Source organism: Ascaphus truei, chromosome 5, assembly GCF_040206685.1.
Source record: "Ascaphus truei isolate aAscTru1 chromosome 5, aAscTru1.hap1, whole genome shotgun sequence".
In the NCBI taxonomy this organism is placed as follows: domain Eukaryota; kingdom Metazoa; phylum Chordata; class Amphibia; order Anura; family Ascaphidae; genus Ascaphus; species Ascaphus truei.
In genome coordinates this window covers 99449819-99471257 of record NC_134487.1, presented here as the reverse complement: position 1 = coordinate 99471257, position 21439 = coordinate 99449819, and the positions used below count along the sequence as shown (strand labels likewise).

Here is a 21439-nt window from a genome sequence, read left to right as displayed (position 1 = left end):
GTGTTAGCCCTTGTGTGTTTTGGAACAATAAAGCTGTTGAAGTATCCCAGCAGCCTCTCTGAGTCAGTCATCTGCAGTTGCGCCGGAATCCGCCATCTTTACCCGATTTCCTTCTGACGGTGGCACGCAGGAGTAGCCGAGGAGAGCAGGCCCCAGACTGGAGATGCAGGTAAGGTAAGCAACCAACAACCCCCTGCACCAGTCAATCCAGTGGCCCAGCGGAGCTCCCTCATGCGCTACCCCACTGACTGACAGCAATACAGTTTGCCACAGTGCACACGGAAGCGCAGGCAGATCCCCACATTCACTCCACCGTAACTACCCTGCTAAAAGTTTGCAATGAAATCCAGTGTGGAATGGAACGGGGACAACTCACTGGTGCAGTATTCCTAGATTTTGCAAAGGCTTTTGATACAGTTGATCATGTTATCCTGCTTAACAAACTCCAGAGCTCTGGAATAGGGAAACATGCTTTATACTGGTTTCAGTCCTACCTATCAGGAAGATCCCAACATGTGTCCATCTCAGGCTCTAACTCCAACCCCCTGGATATCACCTGTGGTGTCCCGCAAGGCTCTGTTCTGGGGCCCCTACTCTTCTCAGTGTTCATTAATGATCTTCCCACAGCTTGTAAGGAAGCCTCAATACACATGTATGCAGATGACACAATCCTATATGCACACAGCCATAGCCTCTCTGACCTTCAACATATACTTCAGTCTGACTTTTTGAGACTCGAAAACTGAATTTCCCAAAACAAACTGTTTTTAAACACTGACAAGACTGTAACAATGGTATTTGGGACCAAGACTAAATTTGTAAAGCTTCCAGTGACTGAGCTCCTGATTAGAACCAACGCTAACACCACCCTAACACCTGTCACTAGTTTTAAATACCTGGGCTTATGATTTGACTCCCACTTAACATTCGGGATGCACATTGATACCCTGACAACCAAGACCTATGCCAAACTAGGGGTACTTTACAGGAACAAATCCTCCCTAAGTCTCCTGGTCAGAAAGCGTATTGCACAGCAGATGCTAATGCCAATTATTGACTATGGAGACATAGTATATGGCTCGGCTCCTCAAACCCACCTTAGCAAACTTGACACCCTCTACAATTCAATTTGTCATTTTGTTCTCCAATGCAACTACAACACACATCACTGCGAAATGCTCAAAGAACTAGATTGGTCATCACTAGAGTCTAGGCGCAAAGTTCACCTTTCCTGTCTCACCCTCAAATACTTTCTGGGCAAGCTACCCAGCTACCTGAACAAGCTCCTCACCCCTACCACATGCAGCACCTATCACCTGAGATCAGACTCCAAAAGACTATTCATGGTCCCAAGACTCAACAAAGTATCCGGACGTTCCTCCTTCTCCTTCCGTGCACCCCAAAACTGGAACAACCTACCAGAGACTCTCATATCCACCACCAGCTTAAGTTCTTTCAAATCTAAGGCTGTCTCACACTTTAATCTGGTCTGTAACTGTTTCATACGCTCATAATATATATTTTCTTTAACTGTGCACGCAATGTCTTGTATATAATGTATACCTTGTTCATTTATGTAACTGTACTTGTAACCATGTATTATTTGTTTTACTCTGTGCCCAGGACATACTTGAAAACGAGAGGTAACGCTCAATGTATTACTTCCTGGTAAAATATTTTATAAATAAATAAAATAAATATTCAAGGTGTGGTCTTACTAATGCTTTGTAAAGGGGCATAATTATGTTTACTTCCCTTCCATCCATTGCCCGTTTGATGCAAGATAAGATCTTGTTTGCCTTTGCAGCTACTGCATGACATTGGGCACCATTGCTAAGCCTGCTGTCTACAAGCACTCCTAAATCCTTCTCCGTCAAGGATTCCCCCAATATATCTCCATTTAATTTGTAAGTCGCCTTTTTATTCTTGCATCCCAAATGCATAACCTTACATTTACCTGTATTAAACCTCATTTGCCATTTACCCGCAAATGTTTCCAGTCTCTCCAAGTCCTTCTGAAGAGAAATTACATCCTGCTCTGATTCTATTACCATACACAATTTAGAATCATCAGCAAAGATGGAGACTTTGCTCTCGATCCCAACCTCAAGGTCATTAATAAACAAGTTAAAAAGCAGGGGTTCCAGTACCGATCCTTGAGGTACTCCACTCACGACTTTAGCCCAACCTGAAACAGTTCCATTTATGACAACCCTCTGTTGTCTGTCCTTTAACCAGTTTTCAATCCAGGTGCATATATTATTACTGAGTCCAATTTTCTTTATTTTGTACACCAACCTCTTGTGTGAAACCGTATCAAAAGCCTTTGCAAAATCTAAGTAGACCACATCAATTGCATTACCCTGGTCTAAATTCCTACTTACCTCCTCAAAGAAACAAATAAGGTTAGTTTGGCAAGATCTATCCTTCATAAATCCATGCTGACTATTACTAATAATTTTGTTTTCCATTAGGTATTCCTGAATATTATCCCGTATTAAACCTTCAAGTAGTTTCTCTACTATTGAAGTCAGGCTTACAGGTCTGTAATTCCTCGGGTGTGATCTAGCTCCCTTTTTAAATATAGGCACCACATCTGCTTTACGCCAATCTTGTGGTACTGAGCCTGTGGAAATGGAGTCCTTGAATATTAAATATAATGGTTTTGCTATTACTGAGCTTAACTCCTTGAGAACTCTTGGATGTATGCCATCGGGGCCAGGTGCCTTATTTACTTTAATTTTTTCAAGTCGCTTATGAACTTCTTCCTCAGTTAACCAATTGGTCATTAATATGGAGGTTGTGGCTTCCTCCTGTGGCGCTGCTATTGAACTTGATTCTTCCCTGGTAAACACAGAGGCAAAGAATTTGTTTAATACCTCTGCTTTTTCCTTATCTCCAATAATCTGCCTACCCATCTCACACTGAAAGGGTCCTATATTTTCTTTTCTCATTTTTTTGTTATTAAGGTACTTAAAGAACTTTTTAGGGTTGACCTTACTTTCTATTGCAATCCTTTTGTCATTATCCATTTTTGCTAATTTAATTGCCCTTTTGCAATTTTTGTTACATTCCTTATAATTCTGATACGATGTCTCTGTCCCTTCTGACTTAAAGAATCTAAACGCCTTCCTCTTCTTGTCCATTTCCTCCCCTACCTGTTTATTTAGCCACATTGGTTTTGACTTATTGCTTTTATACTTATTACCCAAGGGTATACACTGATAAGTGTGCTTTTCTAACAATATTTTAAAGACTGCCCATTTATCTTCTACATTTTCCCTGCAAAAACATCATCCCATTGTATTACTACTAGATTAGACCTCAGTTTATTAAAATCTGCCTTTCTAAAGTTTCAAGTCTTTGTTGAACCCAAGTAATCTGTTTTTTGATAATTTATTTCAAATGACACCATATTATGATCACTGTTACCCAAATGTTCCAGGACTTGAATATTTGTTATTACTTCTACATTGTTTGATATGACCAAATCCAGAACTGCCCCTCTCCTGGTTGGTTCCTCAATAATTTGGGTCATATAATTGTCTTTAAGCACCCCCAAAAACCTGTTCCCTTTTGTTGTAACGCTAATCTCATTGCCCCAGTCTATGTCAGGATAATTAAAATCCCCCATTATGCAAACATGACCCAGTTTTGATGCTTTCACCATTTGCAAAAGTATTTTAGCTTCCTCAATCTCACAGATATTTGGTGGTTTATAGCATATTCCCACAAACATTTTCTTTATACTTTTACCTCCACTGCTAATTTCTATCCACAAGGTCTCTACATTTTCATCATTCCCTTCATAGACATCATCCCTTATAATAGGTTTTAGATCTGGTTTAACATATGGACATACTCCACCTCCCCTTCTTTTTGTTCGATCCATCCGAAAAAGAGAATAACCCTCTAAATTAACGGTCCAGTCATGAGTTTCATCCCACCATGTTTCAGTAATGCCTATGATATCATACTGCTCCCTTGTAGCTATTAATTCAAGCTCCCCCATTTTATCTGTCAGGCTTCTTGCATTAGCAAGCATGCATTTAGTTTTTTTTCAGCCTGTACTATTATCTTATCTGCTCCTTCCTTTCCGCTCCCACTTAGTTTAGTCTTTAGAAGTTTTCTAGTATTATCTCTATTTACTATGGGTATCTCACTGCTTGTCAAACTTGCACTTGCCCTCATTCTACCTCCATACCACCTTGTATCCTCATCTATTCCTTTTAGTTCATTATCTGTTTCATTCCCCTCCCCCCTCCATCCTAGTTTAAAATCTCCAACCTTTTTAGCATTCTCCCCCCTAGCACAGAAGATCCCTCTTCATTGAGGTGCAATCCGTCCCTAGAATATAGATGGCACCTCTCAGAAAAGGAGTCCCAGTGCTCTAAAAACCCAAACCCCTCCTTCCTACACCACTTTCTTAGCCATGTATTAACCTCCCTGATCTCTGACTGTCTCCCTGCGGTAGCGCATGGCACTGGTAGTATTTCAGAAAATACTACCTTGGAGGTCCTTGCCTTAAGAGTCCCAAAAGAAGATCCAGGGAGCGTATTGCAGCTTCAGATAAAAGTGGTATAGCCAACCACTACGAATCTAGGAACAAAAAAACAAACAGAAGCCCAAGCTCCATAGCATGTAACTGTTTAAATAATAGAATACATTTAGTAAAAATATATATATACACACACACACGCATCCATACACACATATAGGGCTTGCCAAATGCACTTGCCTGGGGTGTACGCATTTTAGCCGCAGGCGACCCATCACTCACCCGTATTTTCCTTACGCTATCTGTGTAGAGTAGAAAGAATAGAGCATAGAACAGAGCGCCTACGTGAGCAGGGTAAGAGGAGCTTTGTGTGGCTGAGGCCTCATCCAATAGGAGCGTGGGAGGGGCGGGGCGCCGTCAGGCAGAAGCCACTGGGAGAGTGTTGCAGGGGCGTGGCTACGCACTCTGCCGGCTGTTGACAGATGACGCGTGCTGATGATGGCATTGTGGAACCGGTGGAGACAAGAGGCGGAGGCAGCAACTGGAGTAGGGACCGGGGGAAGGGGACACGGACATACACAAATGTTGTCCCAGGCCGGGAGGCCCGGCCAGAACTGACAGTTGTGTCTGACATCAGCTGTCTCGGCGCCGCCAGCTCCATGTCCGGATGCTGCGCCTCAGATTTGTTCCCTCCCCCCCGTCCCTGCAGCAGGTACCTCGCTCCACTATTGCAGAAGTCTCCCGTGCAGGCCGCGCCCCTGCGCCGGAAGTTCAGCGTGCGATGTGCAGGAGAAGATGTAATCTGAGATGCAAGGGGGAAGGTGATCTGAGATGCTACGGCGGTGTGAGACAAGTTGGAGAAAGCAAAAGCGTTTCCCGCCATATTACTTGCAGGACACAGTACAGGGTCGTCTATATACAGAGACTAGCGGGCTGGTTCATTTATCAATGTTGTTAGAGATATAAAGCTGTTACCTTATTTTACTGCCACAAAATACTGTGTTTGTAGGTGTGGTAAAATCAAAGGATAGGAACGTTATGCTTGTATACCTGCCACCTCATTTGAGATGCAGAGTCTTTATTTCATTGTGCTTTTGCTATCCTGCCTGATACAAGGGTCTGTTGTTTTTAGTATTACATAATTTTCTTTTTCCCCTCTGCTCCTGCACTTCACTCAAATACCCCTACCCTGCCAAAGAGTCACCAACCACTAATCACTCCCTATCTCTGAAAAGTAAAAAATCCCCAACTTTATTTGTCTTAAACATTGTGTTTGTAGGATTGCATATTGTTTAGGCATACAGTATATTAATCGGTCACTCATACACCACAGACTGTGTTATAAACCAGTTTTATTAAAAGGCGAGGTACAGCATTGCAAGCAGCATTAAGAAATACAGCTGAACCCCGTTATAACGCGGTCCTCGAGGTCCACCTGATACGACCGCGTTATAACCGGGATCACGATTTTTTAAAAAAAATGTCCGCCGCGATCAGTGGATAACTCTCCCAGCTCTCCTTTAGCCCGGCGTTGCAGCAGCACCCCCATGCAGCACTTACCCTGAGACCCCAGCCAGGAACCAGATCCCTTCACTCCTCCCCCCCAGCAGATGTACAGGGAGGGAGGGTGAGGTGTGTGTGTGGTGATGTGCAGGAAGGGGGGATGTGATGGGCAGGGTGGATGGAATGTGCACGTTGGTGATGTGCAGGCAGGGGGTTGTGATGTGCAGCGGGGTGATGTGCAGGCAGGGGGATGTGATCTGCTGGCAGGGGGGTGTGATGTGCAGGCAGGGGGATGTGATGTGCAGGCAGTGGGATATGTGCAGGCAGGGGGATATGATGTGCAGGCAGAGGGAAGTGATGTGCAGGCTGGGGGGGTGATGTGCAGGCTGGGGGGTGATGTGCAGGAAGGGGGATGTGATGTTCAGGGGGAGTGATGTGCAGGGGGTGATGTGCAGGCAGGGGGGTGATGTGCAGGGGGGGTGATGTGCAGGCAGGGGGATGTGATGTGCAGGAAAGTGGGATATGCTGTGCAGGGGGGTGAGGTGCAGGCTGGGGAGGGGATGTGCAGGGGGGTGATGTGCAGGCTGGGGGAATGTGCAGGCGGGGGGGGTGATGTGCAGGTAGGGGGATATGATGTGCAGGTAGGGGGATGTGATGTGCAGGCTGGGGGGCTGATGTGCAGGAAGGGGGGATGTGATGGGCAGGGGGGATTGGATGTGATGTGCAGGGGAGTATAATTTGAAAAAAATAAAAATAATTAGCTTTTAAAAAACGGGCACCATGCTCACACGCGTTATATCCGGATCCGCGTTGTAGCGGATTGCGCTATAACGGGGTTGAGCTGTATTTGCATCCATCAAAAAAGAGATTAAACACACAGATATCCAGCAAGCTTTATATATGCAACTGTTCGGGACACTTAGCAGTGGCCTAAACAGAGATCGAAATTTTATGAGTCATTACTGACACAAGTGAACGTTCTTCCCATGAGCGCTAAAGGCCATGTCTGTACATACTGTGCTATATGTATGCACACACAGCTGTCTCTCACACATACTAATACTCCTTGTTTTTCCATCCCTATACACCAATAGGGACCACAAAGTATCCACACACACTTTTAGTTGCGCTGCAAACTCTCACATTTCCACACCCACCCACACCATTTATATCCACTCCCACTCCACACACACCTTTTGTAATGCACTGTATATAGTGTGGGCTCTCCATTCTTTTTTATTCACACTGATACACATACACACTCTTTCTTCACTTGCTTTCAGGAACCTTTTGACACCTCTAGCCATAAAACACATCCACACCGGGGGAAGGACCAGCACAGATAACATTCCAAGAGACACTGTTTTTAAGTATGCCCTTGCTTCATTCATTGTAACATCACTGGAAGAAGAGATCAGTGTATCTTGAAAGCTCGCACAAATAAAAGCATTTCGTTAGCCACAGAACGGTATCATCTATTTATTTTTTGATTATTGAAGCTCGGCTAACACGGTACTTATACCTCTACATGTATATATATATACATATATATACATATATATATATATTTATATATACATGTAGAGGTATAAGTACCGTGTTAGCCGAGCTTCAATAATCAAAAAATAAATAGATGATACCGTTCTGTGGCTAACGAAATGCTTCTATTTGTGCGAGCTTTCAAGATACACTGATCTCTTCTTCCAGCGATGTTACAATGAATGAAGCAAGGGCATACTTAAAAACAGTGTCTCTTGGAATGTTATCTGTGCTGGTCCTTCCCCCGGTATACATATATATACATGTGTCAAAAGGAGTGCTACTGGGCATGGCTAATTGTATAAAACAAGAAACAAAGAAGTCCAGAGCAACATCCAATGTGACAAAAATACACAGTGAAATACCTATATATCTCTTGAAAAAGGGTCATTTAGTTAACCCTTTGGCCAAAGTGTATAAGCCTGCGAGCCACTTTCAAGGCATGACTATAATATCGCAGGTCCTAACACTAACTGATTAAAATCCTTATTTACCTCTATAATTAGAGGTTAGTTCTGCGGAGCTGTGAGAAAGAGAGGAGCTGCCTTGCCTTGCTAATACTCTGCCTCATCTACCTCATTTCTAACGCCATGTCAGAGCTAAAACTGACCAACTATTCTCTGCCAGGAGGATACCTGTTGGTCACCATTTATGGGCAACAATACCTGCAATGTGTGTGCCCCAACTGCAGGCTTCCTGTGAGAGATGCCAGTACAACTGCACGGTTCAGAACTGCGGAACCCAGTACATGGGGCCTGCCAACCGTGTGCCACCTGCAGCTGTAATTCAGCCAATCGATCTGGCCTCTACGCCATCAGGTGCGGCCCCTGCGCTCTATTCTGCACCCCTGCTCCTGTCAGCCTATGACCAGGCCCTACTGTCATGGGAAGTGGCCCGTGGCAACGTCTACCTTGCTGGGTCACCTGTGGGCCTGTGTACCAAAGTACCTCTTCAACAAGGCCCCAGTGTTCCGGTGGCCGTGACGACACCAGCGGTCCAGATTCCAACAGTTCCAGGACTGGAGACGGTGTCGGTGTGCCTGAAGGGTGAGTCGACTTCCCCGGGGGTGTTGGGTGCATCTCTTCTGGTGGTGCCGGAGCAAGCCTGCTTTGTACCAATTACTGACGGGGTGCCGGACGCCCCGACATCGCAGCCTGGAGGAGATGTACTTACTAACTTCTTCTGATGGAGAAGCAAGCTGCCAGATGCCTGTGGAGAAAAGAGATTCACCTACCTGCATTCTGCGGCAGAGTCCAGAGCCAGCGATGTCCATCCTGAAGGCTGTAGTGCTGCCGGAGGTCCATAGAGGAGCCCCACGCCCAAGGAAGACGTCGGCGCTGCCAAAGACCCGTCTGCTGTTGAGCCCGATGACATTGCTTACCTTCAGCTGGGTGAGGTGACATCTTCCGCCCAACAGGACTCCGCTGCGACCTTGCCAGACGAGGAGCCAGGCAGAGCCCTGTTTGGTGTGCTGTGAGGTGATGTACTTCCAGCTGTCATGGAAGAATGGTTGGTAGGTACCTGCATATATAAAGACCGAGCAGAAGTTAGGCAGCGTCCTGGTTCTCCAAAAGTATATTATACTTTGACCAAGTTTTTCGATGGGAGGGTAGTCAGGAAGCCAGATCCAAAATATTATAAATAAGGATCTTGTTTGTCTTCCCGTTGGAAGAGTAGTTATGTATTCATCATCGCTATAAATCAGTGGATGATGTGGGTAATTGTCTGTGTAACTGCATAAGGTTATGTTATACATCTGCGGTAACCTGTTCTGTTTTGCAGGTTTCAGGTTACTGGTTGGTGCCCAAATTGGATCCCAGTGAGGTTGGGAATTTTCACCTAGGGGAGCGTATAGACATGGCTGTTCCAGCTATCTTTCTGCAACCCCCCCGCCCCCCCCTGTCATGTAAGTTCTCCTAGGTACAAACAGTGACAGGCTATCCTGTGAGTCCTTGTTCCTGCCTTTCTGGGGTAAGTAGTGGAGTCAAGTTCTGTGCATAGCACAAGGCATCAATATTCTATAGTGGCTCGCACCATCCAGGGATCTGGAACCCCCTTCTCCACAAAGATGCATACGCTGCAATACCATTCAGTGGCTGCACTAAATAAGATCCCCTTTGTATACTTCGGCTGAGTTGTAGTCCATTAGCCCGAAGTATAGGAGTAAGACTGTCATGGTAGGCACTGCCTGCAGTTATACTGCATCCTACTGTGACTGGAGGCGCTGGCACCACATGGAAAGAACCTAAGGATCACCTAAAGCCTGTCCTGTTCCCCAAAACATCACGGAGGCTCATTTCTCCTGGACCCCCACAGGTAACCTGCCCCACACGTACCTGTAGCCTAGGCAAAATCACCCATGGGGGGTGAGGGGGGGGGGGGAGCAGTGCTACACAGTAATCATTATTATGTTCAAAAACTGAAACCAGGGTCACATTTTGTACAAGTTTAATGAAGAGTTGGGTTTACTGTTGCACTTTACAGATATTTACAGTAAAAATGTATAACTCAAATATTCTACATCATAGCCTATATCTTTCCCTTCAAGCATAAAATTCTGTTTTTAAGATTGCCCATGCCAGTTCATTGTTGTTCATTCATATACAGTATGTAGACTGCTATAGAATCTGGTATTCTATCACATTCACCACAAACTGTAGATAGACTTCAGTTTAAAAATAAGTCAGCATGAAATGAATACTGCGCAAGATAAATATTCAAAACAACATGACATTCCAGAGGTGTGAGTCGGAAGATACGTTGATTAGGAAGTCAAATTACCACATCAGAAAAGTTAAATCATTTAGTCAAACTGATAATGCAATCTCGGTTTACCAGCTTGCATCTACTGTATCAAAGATAATGTGGTTATCATTTGCACATTTGCACATTCACCTACTTTTCTATTGGAAGCTTTGACTTTCACAGCACTTTAGTTTCATGTGTTTAATTATGAATTTGTATATTTGTATATTTTTTAAATTTTTAATAAAACAGAAGTTTTAGTATTTAGAACTTTCCCTTTTTTTAAATTTAGTTATAAAGCACATAAAAAAAATAGATGGTAACATGTTATATTTTACTATTATACAATGTATATAAGTTGACACTATGGGGGAGATTTACTAAGACACTCTAACAGTCAGGAAGATGCCACACCGACATACAAAGCTGTCTTCTGGGAATTAGACTGTCTTGTGGAATTGCATTAACATTGCTAGAATGCATCTTCTAGTCACACTGGTCGTTAGGATGCGTTACGGAATGCGTCTTTCAGACTGCCTGCATTAAGTAGGCCCTTTATCCAGTAGCTGTTGATTTGTTGTAGGTTGTGCTACCTGTCGGACATGTGCGTTGGCGAATAGCTAGGATCTGCAACAGCAAGAAAACCTGTCTGCACAGGAATTTATTCTGCCTGCAATACTGCAGTTGTCCATCGGGACTAAATCCCAAAAGATCTACAACTTCCAGAGGCATTGCAACGCAGGACCCTCCCACATCCTGGCCAAGTCCTATTTAAAGGTCAACATGTCATATGCTCATTGCGTTGCAAATTTGTTCCTGAACAGTTCTAGTCTACTCCTGATACCTGTCAAGCTAAGTACCCTCCCTGTATCCCTTTGTATTTTGACCTCAGACTTCCTTTGGACTTTGCCTCTGCCTAGTCCTCAAGTACATTGCTTCTCAATTGTTTATAACCTTAGAAATGTATTTGACTTTGTCTAACTCTCAAGTACCTAGCTGCTCAATTGTGTATGACATTGGAAAACTACTGGACTTTGCCTGCTTTAATATTTCAAGTACCCTGCCTGATAAACTGTGTATGACTCTGATTTTCCTGTGACTCTGCTCTGCCTTATCCTTTTCCCCTGGTAATTCCTTCCTGAGTTCTGTCATCCTCAGTGTTCTCATATTACTTAGTAGGGAGCCAACATGCAGGTTCTTCATAGATAAAATAATAGTGTACAGAGCTTTTGAAACCTCATAGAATTCTTAAGGGCTCTGTGGCAGTACAGCTAAAATTAATCATACAGTATACAGATGCAGCCACGAGTATTAGAAACCTTGTTCATGGGAAATTCTGGGAGATTCTGGGGCAGTCTCACAGTAAATGCCTCAACATTTCTGTGAGATTCTTAATGGCCCATAGGATTAACACAGTGGTGGATCCCTGCAGTCCCATTCAAACTGAATGGGACTGCAGGGACCCCTGCTGTGTTAATCCAATGGGCCATTAAGAATCTCACAGAAATGTTGAGGTATTTACTGTGAGACTGCCCCAGAATGTCTGAGGCAAGAGTTCTAATACTCCTGGCTGTATCTGTATATCCTAAAGTGATAGGTAAGTGTGGTAAACAATGTAGGGAGATTTTAATTGGATTATCAGCATAAATTAGCAGGAGCTAATTACTTAGGCTTGGTATCAGTGTTGGATGAATAGCAGAAGTGTGAAGAGGTGTCATGCTGCAGGTTGCCATCTGCTTTCACCGCATTTGCTCCAATAAGAATACAAGAAACAAACAGTTGTCCTCTAAGTCCTTTGTGCAACAATTACACTTAGTGAGACAAACTGACTGAGAATTGAAATGTGCTGTAGGAATACACAGACTGATCATGTTTCCCTGGTCATCACCTACAGTAGACTAATATATTATCACCACTGAAAGATATAATTAAGGACCTGCAACCAATGCTCACTGAAGAGGAGACATTCTACCTCCGCCATATCCTATAAACAATCACACAATCTCTGTAACCTCCTTATCATAGACTGCCATCTATGGAAATATCTATTACAGGTACTTAACCAAGCCACAAGAAGAAATGTGAAACCTGAAAACACAGTTCTGACAGTTCCACGCAACACATCTAAATATCATAGACATAAAAGATTCATTCACCTGCAAAACCAGGAACGCAGTAGGGAGATCTCTACAGCCCTATTCACACTTCACACTGATACCTGAGGACAATCATCTGGTGTCTGGATTCTTATTCTCTCAACATCATATTCATGGATGTATAAAACACAGGATAATACCTTAGATACAATATGCTAATCATTTGAACATCAAATTCAAACATAAAAATCCCTGCTGTCCTTAACCTTATGTGCCATGCCTCCATCTCCAATGTAGAGATCTCAGCTAATAAAGAGGCCTCAGAATTCTTGAAACAGGTATCATAGCCCATGAAGTATCATACTGTTTCTGGGACCAATATGGCTACTAGCACCTGTAGCGGGGTCCCCCCTGGCCCTCCTCACCTGCGCAGGGGCTCCCGGCGACATCAGTGCCAGGGTGCTGCCATTTTGCTTGCGTTCGCGCATGCGTGGGAAGATGTGCATGCGCAGTATAGCCCCAGGAGTGCCAGCGGCCATGTTGCGACTGGCGCGGGGTTCGCGCATGTGCAGTACGTATGAGGAGTCGCGGTGGCCATTACCTGTAGTGCAGGGCCCCCTAGATGTTGCGCATGTGCAGGAGAGTGGCGTGGCGGCCATTAGTCTAGCGCAGGTGCAGATAGAGAGAGGAAGGTAGCCATTAGAGAGGCGCCCATGCGGTCCTGATAGGGAAAAGTCCCAGAGTGGACTACAACTCCCAGCAGCCTCTGGGGACTGCCCTATGATCCCTGTCACATGCAGTCAGACAGCCACTAAGGCTGACAGATTCTCATGCTGCAATGGGATACATTGTTGTGTGCAGACAGGAAGAGTTAGTTGGAGCTGGGAGAAGGGAGGGGGAGGTAGTGTGTAGGGAGCTAGTGGCTTCTTACACTAGGCCAGGTTACCCCCAGGCCCCAGCTAGGCCCAACTCACCAGTAGATGTGTAGCTGCTGTGTAGGGAAGGCCCTAAGGTAGGGACTTTGCCCTTTTAGCAGTAGCTTAGTCAGTGAGACAGAAGCTGCTGTGTGCTTTGACAAGGAGGGAGCAGTGTGACCAGTGTGTCTGGGAGCAGACCTGCATCACTCAAGATAGAGACTATCTGTGTGGTGATATCATCTGGATTGGGAGAGGACGCCATTGCTGCGGATTCAGCGTTGGACGCAGACGGGTCCTTTCCTGGTGTTGCTGTACCCTGGCGCAGGAGCCCGGGCAGGTATTTCTACAAGTGCACCAACCTTAACCTATATGGGTGGGTTGTTGGACTATTGGGACACTTGGGTACAGGTGTAAGGGTATAGCCCAGTTAGGGGCAAGGTTATAGCTGCCAGCTAGTGGCAGAGGGTGACACGTCTGTGTTGCTATTATTGATGTGATGTGATGTTATTGTTTTGCCCCCATTGTAAACAGTTATATATATACTTCAGTGTATGTGTTTCCTATTTGTGGGTCCTGTATCAGGGGTCATTCTATACACCTGGAATCCCTGCACAGGTGGAGGCGCTGTAAGTATACGTTCCAGGATACACCCCAGGCTCCCAGTGGCGGAGGTTCAGGCCTCCTGTGAGCCTAACAGATATTGTACCACACTGTAACATATGTAGATTTCCCCATAGGGTCCCTATCTGCGATTGGTGAGGGGGGGGAGGGAATAACCGTTACACACCCTTTAATTATGGTGTCATATCATGTTTTACTTGGGATAGTAGTTAGGATCCAGGGCAGGAAGGGAGCGATGTCATCAGGAACACCCAGAAAAAAGGACATAAAATATCATAGTGCAGTAGGTTAACTGAAGGATTGATCTACAATATGATAACTTGGCTCTTATAGATGACCTACTTACAACAAGTAAGATAAAAAACAGCAAGTGGTTTAAAGATGGTTCTTGGAGCTCCAGCTTGCAGTGACAGGTGGATATGGCCGCAGCATACAGCAGTAAACACTGATATCAGGCTGGATGGTATATTCATGAAGATCTCAACTCCCAGTCAGATACACGCAATCATGCAGGAATAGAGGGAAACCATAGTGTTGACCAGAAAACACCAGACTTTATAGATAAAAAAGTATAGGACATGTACTCACAATGTGATATACGAACAGATTCACATAAGGTTTTACTTGACGCAGTTGGTTCGGTAAAACGGCCCATGCGGGCTACAATATGTGGGAAAAACAACAAGAGCTGTTAAGACACGCATCTTAGAACGTCTAAGTAATATTAGACGCGGTGTCCAGACACATAATGTTTCAAAGCACTTTACCAACTTCCACAACTCCAGCACACAAGGGTTAAAATTTACTGCTATTGAGCATGTTGCACAGCACTGGAGAGGGCGGAACAGAGACCTAGACTTGAGCAAAAGAGAGATGTATTGGGTACATAGACTCAATACTCTAATGCCTAATGGTCTTAATGTAGACTTTGAAATCACACCTTTCCTTTAGTCTACTGTGATTCCATCTTTATCTGTTTTATACTAATTTTTATATATTTATATTTTTATACTTGTTAAGTATTATATGCTGTTCTAAGTCTGTTATTTATTGACTCATATCACTTCCACTAATTAATGCTTTCTCTCTCTCTCTCTTCCATCCCCAACCTTTTCGCCCCTCTCCCCCTCATTAACCGAGTTATGCAAAATGAATGCTGTTATAATATTTTATTTTTAAATACATTTTTTTGGAGTTAATAAATTTAATTTATGTAATATATTTATATTTTAAGCGCCGTATTTTTGGCCCACAGAGATTATGTACCCCTTTATGGGGAGAACCTGTGTGTAATTAACTATTTAATTATTTGAGTGTTTTTTAATTATTTACTTAATTGTGTATACTATTTAACAAGAACCCACTGGGGACGTAATTATTGCTCCTGAGGAAGCTGTTGTATACAGCGAAACACGTTGAGCCGAGTAGCAGCACAGCTGAACCGCAGTCTGGCTAGCTGTTCCATCCCCGAAGGCACAGTATCGGTACGGCGATCCCATCATCCCTTCACCTATCCGCTCCAACCGGAAGTCGTCACCGCAAGGCCCGGACGTGACGACAGACGCTTCCCAACCGCGACCGGACGAGGGGGCACCCTCGAGGAGGGATACTGAAGGGACTGGAGTTTCCATCTGCCGTTTTACCGAACCAACTGCCTCAAGTAAAACCTTATGTGAATCTGTTCGTATATCACATTGTGAGTACATGTCCTATACTTTTTTATCTATAAAGTCTGGTGTTTTCTGGTCAACACTATGGTTTCCCTCTATTCCTGCATGATTGCGTGTATCTGACTGGGAGTTGAGATCTTCATGAATATACCATCCAGCCTGATATCAGTGTTTACTGCTGTATGCTGCGGCCATATCCACCTGTCACTGCAAGCTGGAGTCACCAAGAACCATCTTTAAACCACTTGCTGTTTTTTATCTTACTTGTTGTAAGTAGGTCATCTATAAGAGCCAAGTTATCATATTGTAGATCAATCCTTCAGTTAACCTACTGCACTATGATATTTTATGTCCTTTTTTTTCTGGGTGTTCCTGATGACATTGCTCCCTTCCTGCCCTGGATCCTAACTACTTGTAAGGGAATCAGTGCATATTCCCTGGAAGGTTGAGAATATTTCAGCAATACCTTATAATTTACTTTTATTTCTTTATTCACATAATTGTTGTTATAGCGCCGTTCCAAGTCACTGGGTTTCATAATCTTACTTGGGATAGTACACATTATTTTCTCTCTCAAAAATGTACAGTGCTTCTCTTTGGTGTATATGCATGACAACACTATTTCTCTTCATACTTAAAAGGATAACGCAGTCACAAAAAGTCTCTGGTGCAAAGTACTTACTATCTAATAATTGGTGCCACACACAGCATTAGTTTTAATGTACATAGCGCTTCACAGTAGTAATACACGTGGTAATCAAATAAATAACAGATAATATAAATAACAGATCATGGGAATAAGTGCTTTAGACATAAAAGTAACATTAAGGAAGAGGAGTCCCTGCCCCGAGGAGCTTACAGTCTAATTGGTAGGTAGGGAGAACGTACAGAGACAGTAGGAGGGAGTTCCGACATACTGTCATCCGTACAATTTCACCTAATTCTTTTAAATTCCCCTTGGGGATATTTTTTAACCATCTAGCATGATGGTTACTGGATGACAGAATGTAACTATTACAATCTACTGGCTTGTAGAATGTGCGTGTTTTAATTTTTCCTTGATCGATGAAGATACAGAGATCTAGAAATGTAATTTCCACTGTACTGCAGTTGTAGGTAAATTTTAACTTCAGATCGTTAGAATTGATCTGTTCTAAAAATGTGACCAATTTTTCTTGACCTCCATGCCAAATTATAATAATATCATCAATGAAATCTCTTGTAGAGCACCAGGTCTGCTCCAAGGACACTACCCATCCATATGGCATCCTCCTCCCATTTGCCCATGAACAGGTTGGCGTAACTGGGTGCAAACCTAGTTCTCATTGCAGTTCCAACCAACTGTAAATAATACTGATTATTGAAAATAAAATAATTATGCATTAATATATATTGTATACTGTCCAGTATACATTTATTTTGGTCTGTATGTAAAGATGAGTCCATATCCAAAAAATATTTTATTGCCTCATGTCCTTTCTGATCTATATTTGTATAAAGACATGTGACGTCACACGTCACTAGTATGTCCTTCTCTTTCCATTCTATAGTTTTTAATAGACTAATGACGTGCACTATCTTTTATATGTGATTTTAATTTTGGAACATAACTTTGTAATTGATAATCTACAAACTGTGATAAATTTGAACTTTATAAATTAATGCCTGATATTATTGGGTGACTTGGTGGATTTATGGGGTCTTTGTGTACTTTTGCTAGAAAGTAAAAAGCTGTGACATTAGGATTGTCTATTAATAGGAAATTGTATTCTGTATCTGATATGATTTTTTTTTTTCCTGTCTGGTTCTTTAAGTACATTTTTATAACTGTCAGTGAGGTTCTGTTGTAACATCATGTATGTTTTTTTTATCACCTAGGATTTTTAATAATTCCTCATCACATCTCTTCCTATCCATTAATACAATTTCTCCACCTTTGTCGCACTTTTATTACTATTTTAGAATTATTGGTCAAAGTATCTAATGCATTTTTTTTCTTTTGTTAAATTTTGTTTAATTTTATAACTGTCTGTAATTTTTCAAATTCTTTATTTACCAATTGATGAAAAGTTTCCACATATTTGCCTTTACTTTGGCTTGGGAAAAAAGTACTTTTCTTTTTTAAATTAGTATGTCTGAAGATATCTGGCTCTAACACATTATCTCCAATTGTTATTTCTTTAAGATTTTCTCTTTCTAAATTATTGCATGCAAAGTATCTTTTATTGGCAAGTTTTCTCACATATTTCTTCAAGTCTATATAAAGATTGAATGGATTGTGTTTGCTGGTCGGAGCAAAGGTAAGTCCATTTTGTAATACTCTTTTTTTCTTGTTCATTTAATACATGAGAACTTAAATTGAAAAATTCCCTCTTCATTTAATGGGCCCTTTTTTGTGGTCTTTCTTTCTCCCCTACTTACTCGTCTGTGACTGAGTCCCATTTTCTCCTTAGGGGGGATGATATTTTTTTTACTTGTCCCACTAAGGAGTTCCTTAATTCCTCCCACCATTTGATGTTCTTGTCTCTCTAAAAAAAAAGTATTTCTACTATAACCTAGTTTTACTGGCTCCTGCATATCTTTTAGATTTTTTATCTCTATCTTCTTCATGTGGTTTTTTTAGAGAATTTATGATATTCTTCTTTTGATCTTTGTTCCCTATATCTCTTTTTACAGCGATCTTCATATTGAGTTTTATGTTCATTTCTTTTTTGAAAGAACCTTTTTTCTAGTACCTTATATCAGTCCTGTTTCCTTTCTATGGATTTCTGTCTTTTAAAACGGTCTGTGTTTTTTACAACTTTAGAATCAGTTTGATTTCTTTCTTTAAGGGAGTTCTCTTGCCATCTTTTAGTTTTAGATGTATTCCTTCTTGTATTAACTGATTTTTTTTTTTTTTTTTAGGTTTCTATAGTTTCCTGATTTATAATCTTGTCTTTCTTTCTCTCCCCTCTGTCTTCCGTATAATGAGGCGCGCTGATCATCTTTGAAATCGACTACTACTGAGAATTGGGAACAGTTCTATTTTTCAAGCTGCACCACAACATATAAACCAAGTTTAGACAACTTATAGTTAGAGCGCTTCCTTTCATGTTTTAATCAATCTGATGGAGGAAAATGCGTTTTTTTTTTTTTAAAGTCCTCTCTCGCCGCCTTATCGGCAGGTTCTCACACCAACTTTTCCTGGCGTGAGGATTTTGAGAAGAAATTGCCATTCTAGAGCCTCGATTAGCCCTGAAAACCTACTCGAGGCTACTAGAATTGCACGAATGAGAGAACTTGGCGATAAGTGGCTTATCGCGACTCGCCTGCCGATTTTTTTTATTTTTTATTTTAATTTTTTTGAGAAAAAAAAATGCTGAAAAAGTCTTAACGGCCACTTATCGAAGCTTCAGCAGTATACTGGGGAATTAAAGCAAATTCCAAATAACAATATCAAAACTCCTACGCCTTTTCGTTTAATTACTCAACGTCTTCAGGGATAATTATAATACTAGTGTGAGGGGTATTTAAACCCCAGGTCAGTTAGTGATTGGCTGCTCAGGGGGTGTCAATCAGCCAATCGCAACTTCAGGACAAAAAGCACACAGATGTATACATATTTAAACTAATGCTACACACAGTTAAACAATTACAATTTAATAATACAACATTTAATAATATTTTTTTAAATCAAAGTGCAACATATAACAACTTTTCTTTATATAAGCTGCTGAAATAAAATAAATAAAATGTTAGCAACAAGAGCAATAGTAAGTATAAATGGCATCCCACTGTTTGTAAAAAGTATATAAATATTGTTTTGCTTCTGGTGCTTACCTTCCAATGGTCCCGGCATCTCAAAGCTGGACCTGATAATAGGCACAAAATAGAGGAAAAGAAGGAGAACACAGGAGACTTGTTTTGAGTTTGAAAAAACTTCAATATAGTATTCACAGCATCAGAGCATACAAGAGCAAACAAGAAATATGTTTGGGCAAGGCTTGCTTATTACCTTATGTAGCCGAGCTCCCTCTCTTACTGTTGTACCAGGCGGAGGAGGCTGCAGGCTATTAGGGCTCCGCAACGAAACGCTGGTACTGGTGGTGGCCATTTAAGAGCAAGCGCATGCGTAGTAAGATCCTGGTGCATGCGTAATGGAGGAAAGTGCAGTGGCCATTAGGGGGAGGCTCTGCATGGGACTACAAGTCCCAGAAGCATCAGTGGCTGCTCCTCATGGGACCAGATACAGTCAATAGAGCTGCAGGGATAATGGAGGTGTAGGATAGATACATTTGGCACGCTAGGCGCCTCGCGGGCAGTCAACAGAGGAATAGCAACAGAGTAGGTAGTGTCTAGGGATCACTGCTTCCCTGGACTAGGCCTAGGTTTGCCTCTTAGGCCCCAGCTAGGCCCTGAGTCCCTACCAGTTTGTGGCTGCTGCAGGGAAGGCCCCTAGATAGGGATGCTTCCCCCAATAGCACCAATATAGTTAACGCACCTGTGATGGACGCCACACGGTGGGTGTGCGGCCTGGGACCAGACACAGGCATATATTACCAGAGACATTTACAGGGACACCCTACAACAGGGGCCCCCTGAGAAGTGGACTCGACACACCAGGAGCAGCGGCTCCGTGGAGACCTTCATCGGGTGATCCTTTGTTGTTCAGTGGTACATTGGTACAGGAGTGCCCAGGGAGGTATCTACAAGTGCACCAATGACTACACACACACTGTGGGTAGTGCTACTCTACACACCTTGGGAGGGCTTGGTTTTGTGGACACCAGATGATTAGGTGCCCAGGGCACCTCAGTACTTTGGGGGTTCCACCATGGTGGTGTTATTGTATTGTGGGGCCGGGTACTGTTATTGTATAGTAAATATAAGTTGGTTATACCTGTGAGTGTCTTTATTTACTCCCGGTATTGTTCCTGTGAAGGGGTTATCCATCTGCGCTAGGATCCCTCACATGTGGAGGCGCTGTAACCAGATAGAACGCAATCACCCCAGGCTCCCAGTGGCAGAGGATCAGGCCTCCTGTATGCCAGACAGGTATCCAGCACACGTAGTTCCCTTAGACACGGGGAAAGGGGGCTACACTTAGAAAGCGAGACAAGACTATTGATAGTACATACAGTAAGTGATTGGAGGTAATTTCATCTTATTTAAACATATATATATATACTAGCTGATATACCCGGCGTTGCCCGGCATTGAATTTTCCCGCTCCCCCCTCTCTCCGCTCCCCCTCCCTCTCTTTTTTTCTTCGCTCGCCCTCTCTCTCTCCCCCCATTGGCCTCTCTGCCCCCCTTCCCCTTTCTCCCCCATTAACAGCAATCGGGGCCCCCCTGCACATGAATGTGGCCCCCGTGTTAATAGCTGGCTTCCCCCCTCCCCCCCATTCACAGCTCCGGCCCTTCCCCCCTTAACACCTCCGTTCCCCCCCCCTCTCACATGTCAAATTCCCCCCCCCTTCAGAGCTCAGTGGGTGGGTGAGTGACTGGCTGGGTGGACTGAGGGACTGAGTGAGTGGGTGGGTGGGTGACTGAGTGAGTGTGTGGGTGACTGAGTGACTGGGTGGGTGGGTGACTGGGTGGGTGGGTGACTGAGTGACTGGGTGGGTGACTGAGTGACGGTGGGTGGGTGACTGGGTGGGTGGGTGACTGAGTGACTGGGTGAGTGACTGGGTGGGTGAGTGACTGACTGGGTGGGTGAGTGACTGGGTGGGTGGGTGAGTGACTGACTTTAGTGACTGACTGGGTGGGTGGGTGACTGGGTGAGTGAGTGACTGACTGGGTGGGTGAGTGACTGGGTGGGTGGGTGAGTGACTGGGTGGGTGGGTGAGTGACTGGGTGGGTGGGTGAGTGA

The 21439-nt window shown here is 43.4% G+C and overlaps 1 long non-coding RNA gene across 1 annotated transcript in view; it reads right to left on the bottom strand.

Annotated features, from left to right (window-relative positions):
- LOC142495180 (uncharacterized) overlaps positions 1-20629 on the bottom strand; it is a 34253-nt gene extending 13624 nt beyond the window's left edge. The window contains exons 1-2 of the long non-coding RNA XR_012801675.1: positions 20469-20629; positions 19409-19440 (exon numbers count right to left, since the gene is read on the bottom strand). This is a non-coding gene — a long non-coding RNA (uncharacterized LOC142495180). The remainder of the gene's footprint in view (positions 1-19408; positions 19441-20468) is intronic.
- Positions 20630-21439: the final 810 nt, after the last annotated feature.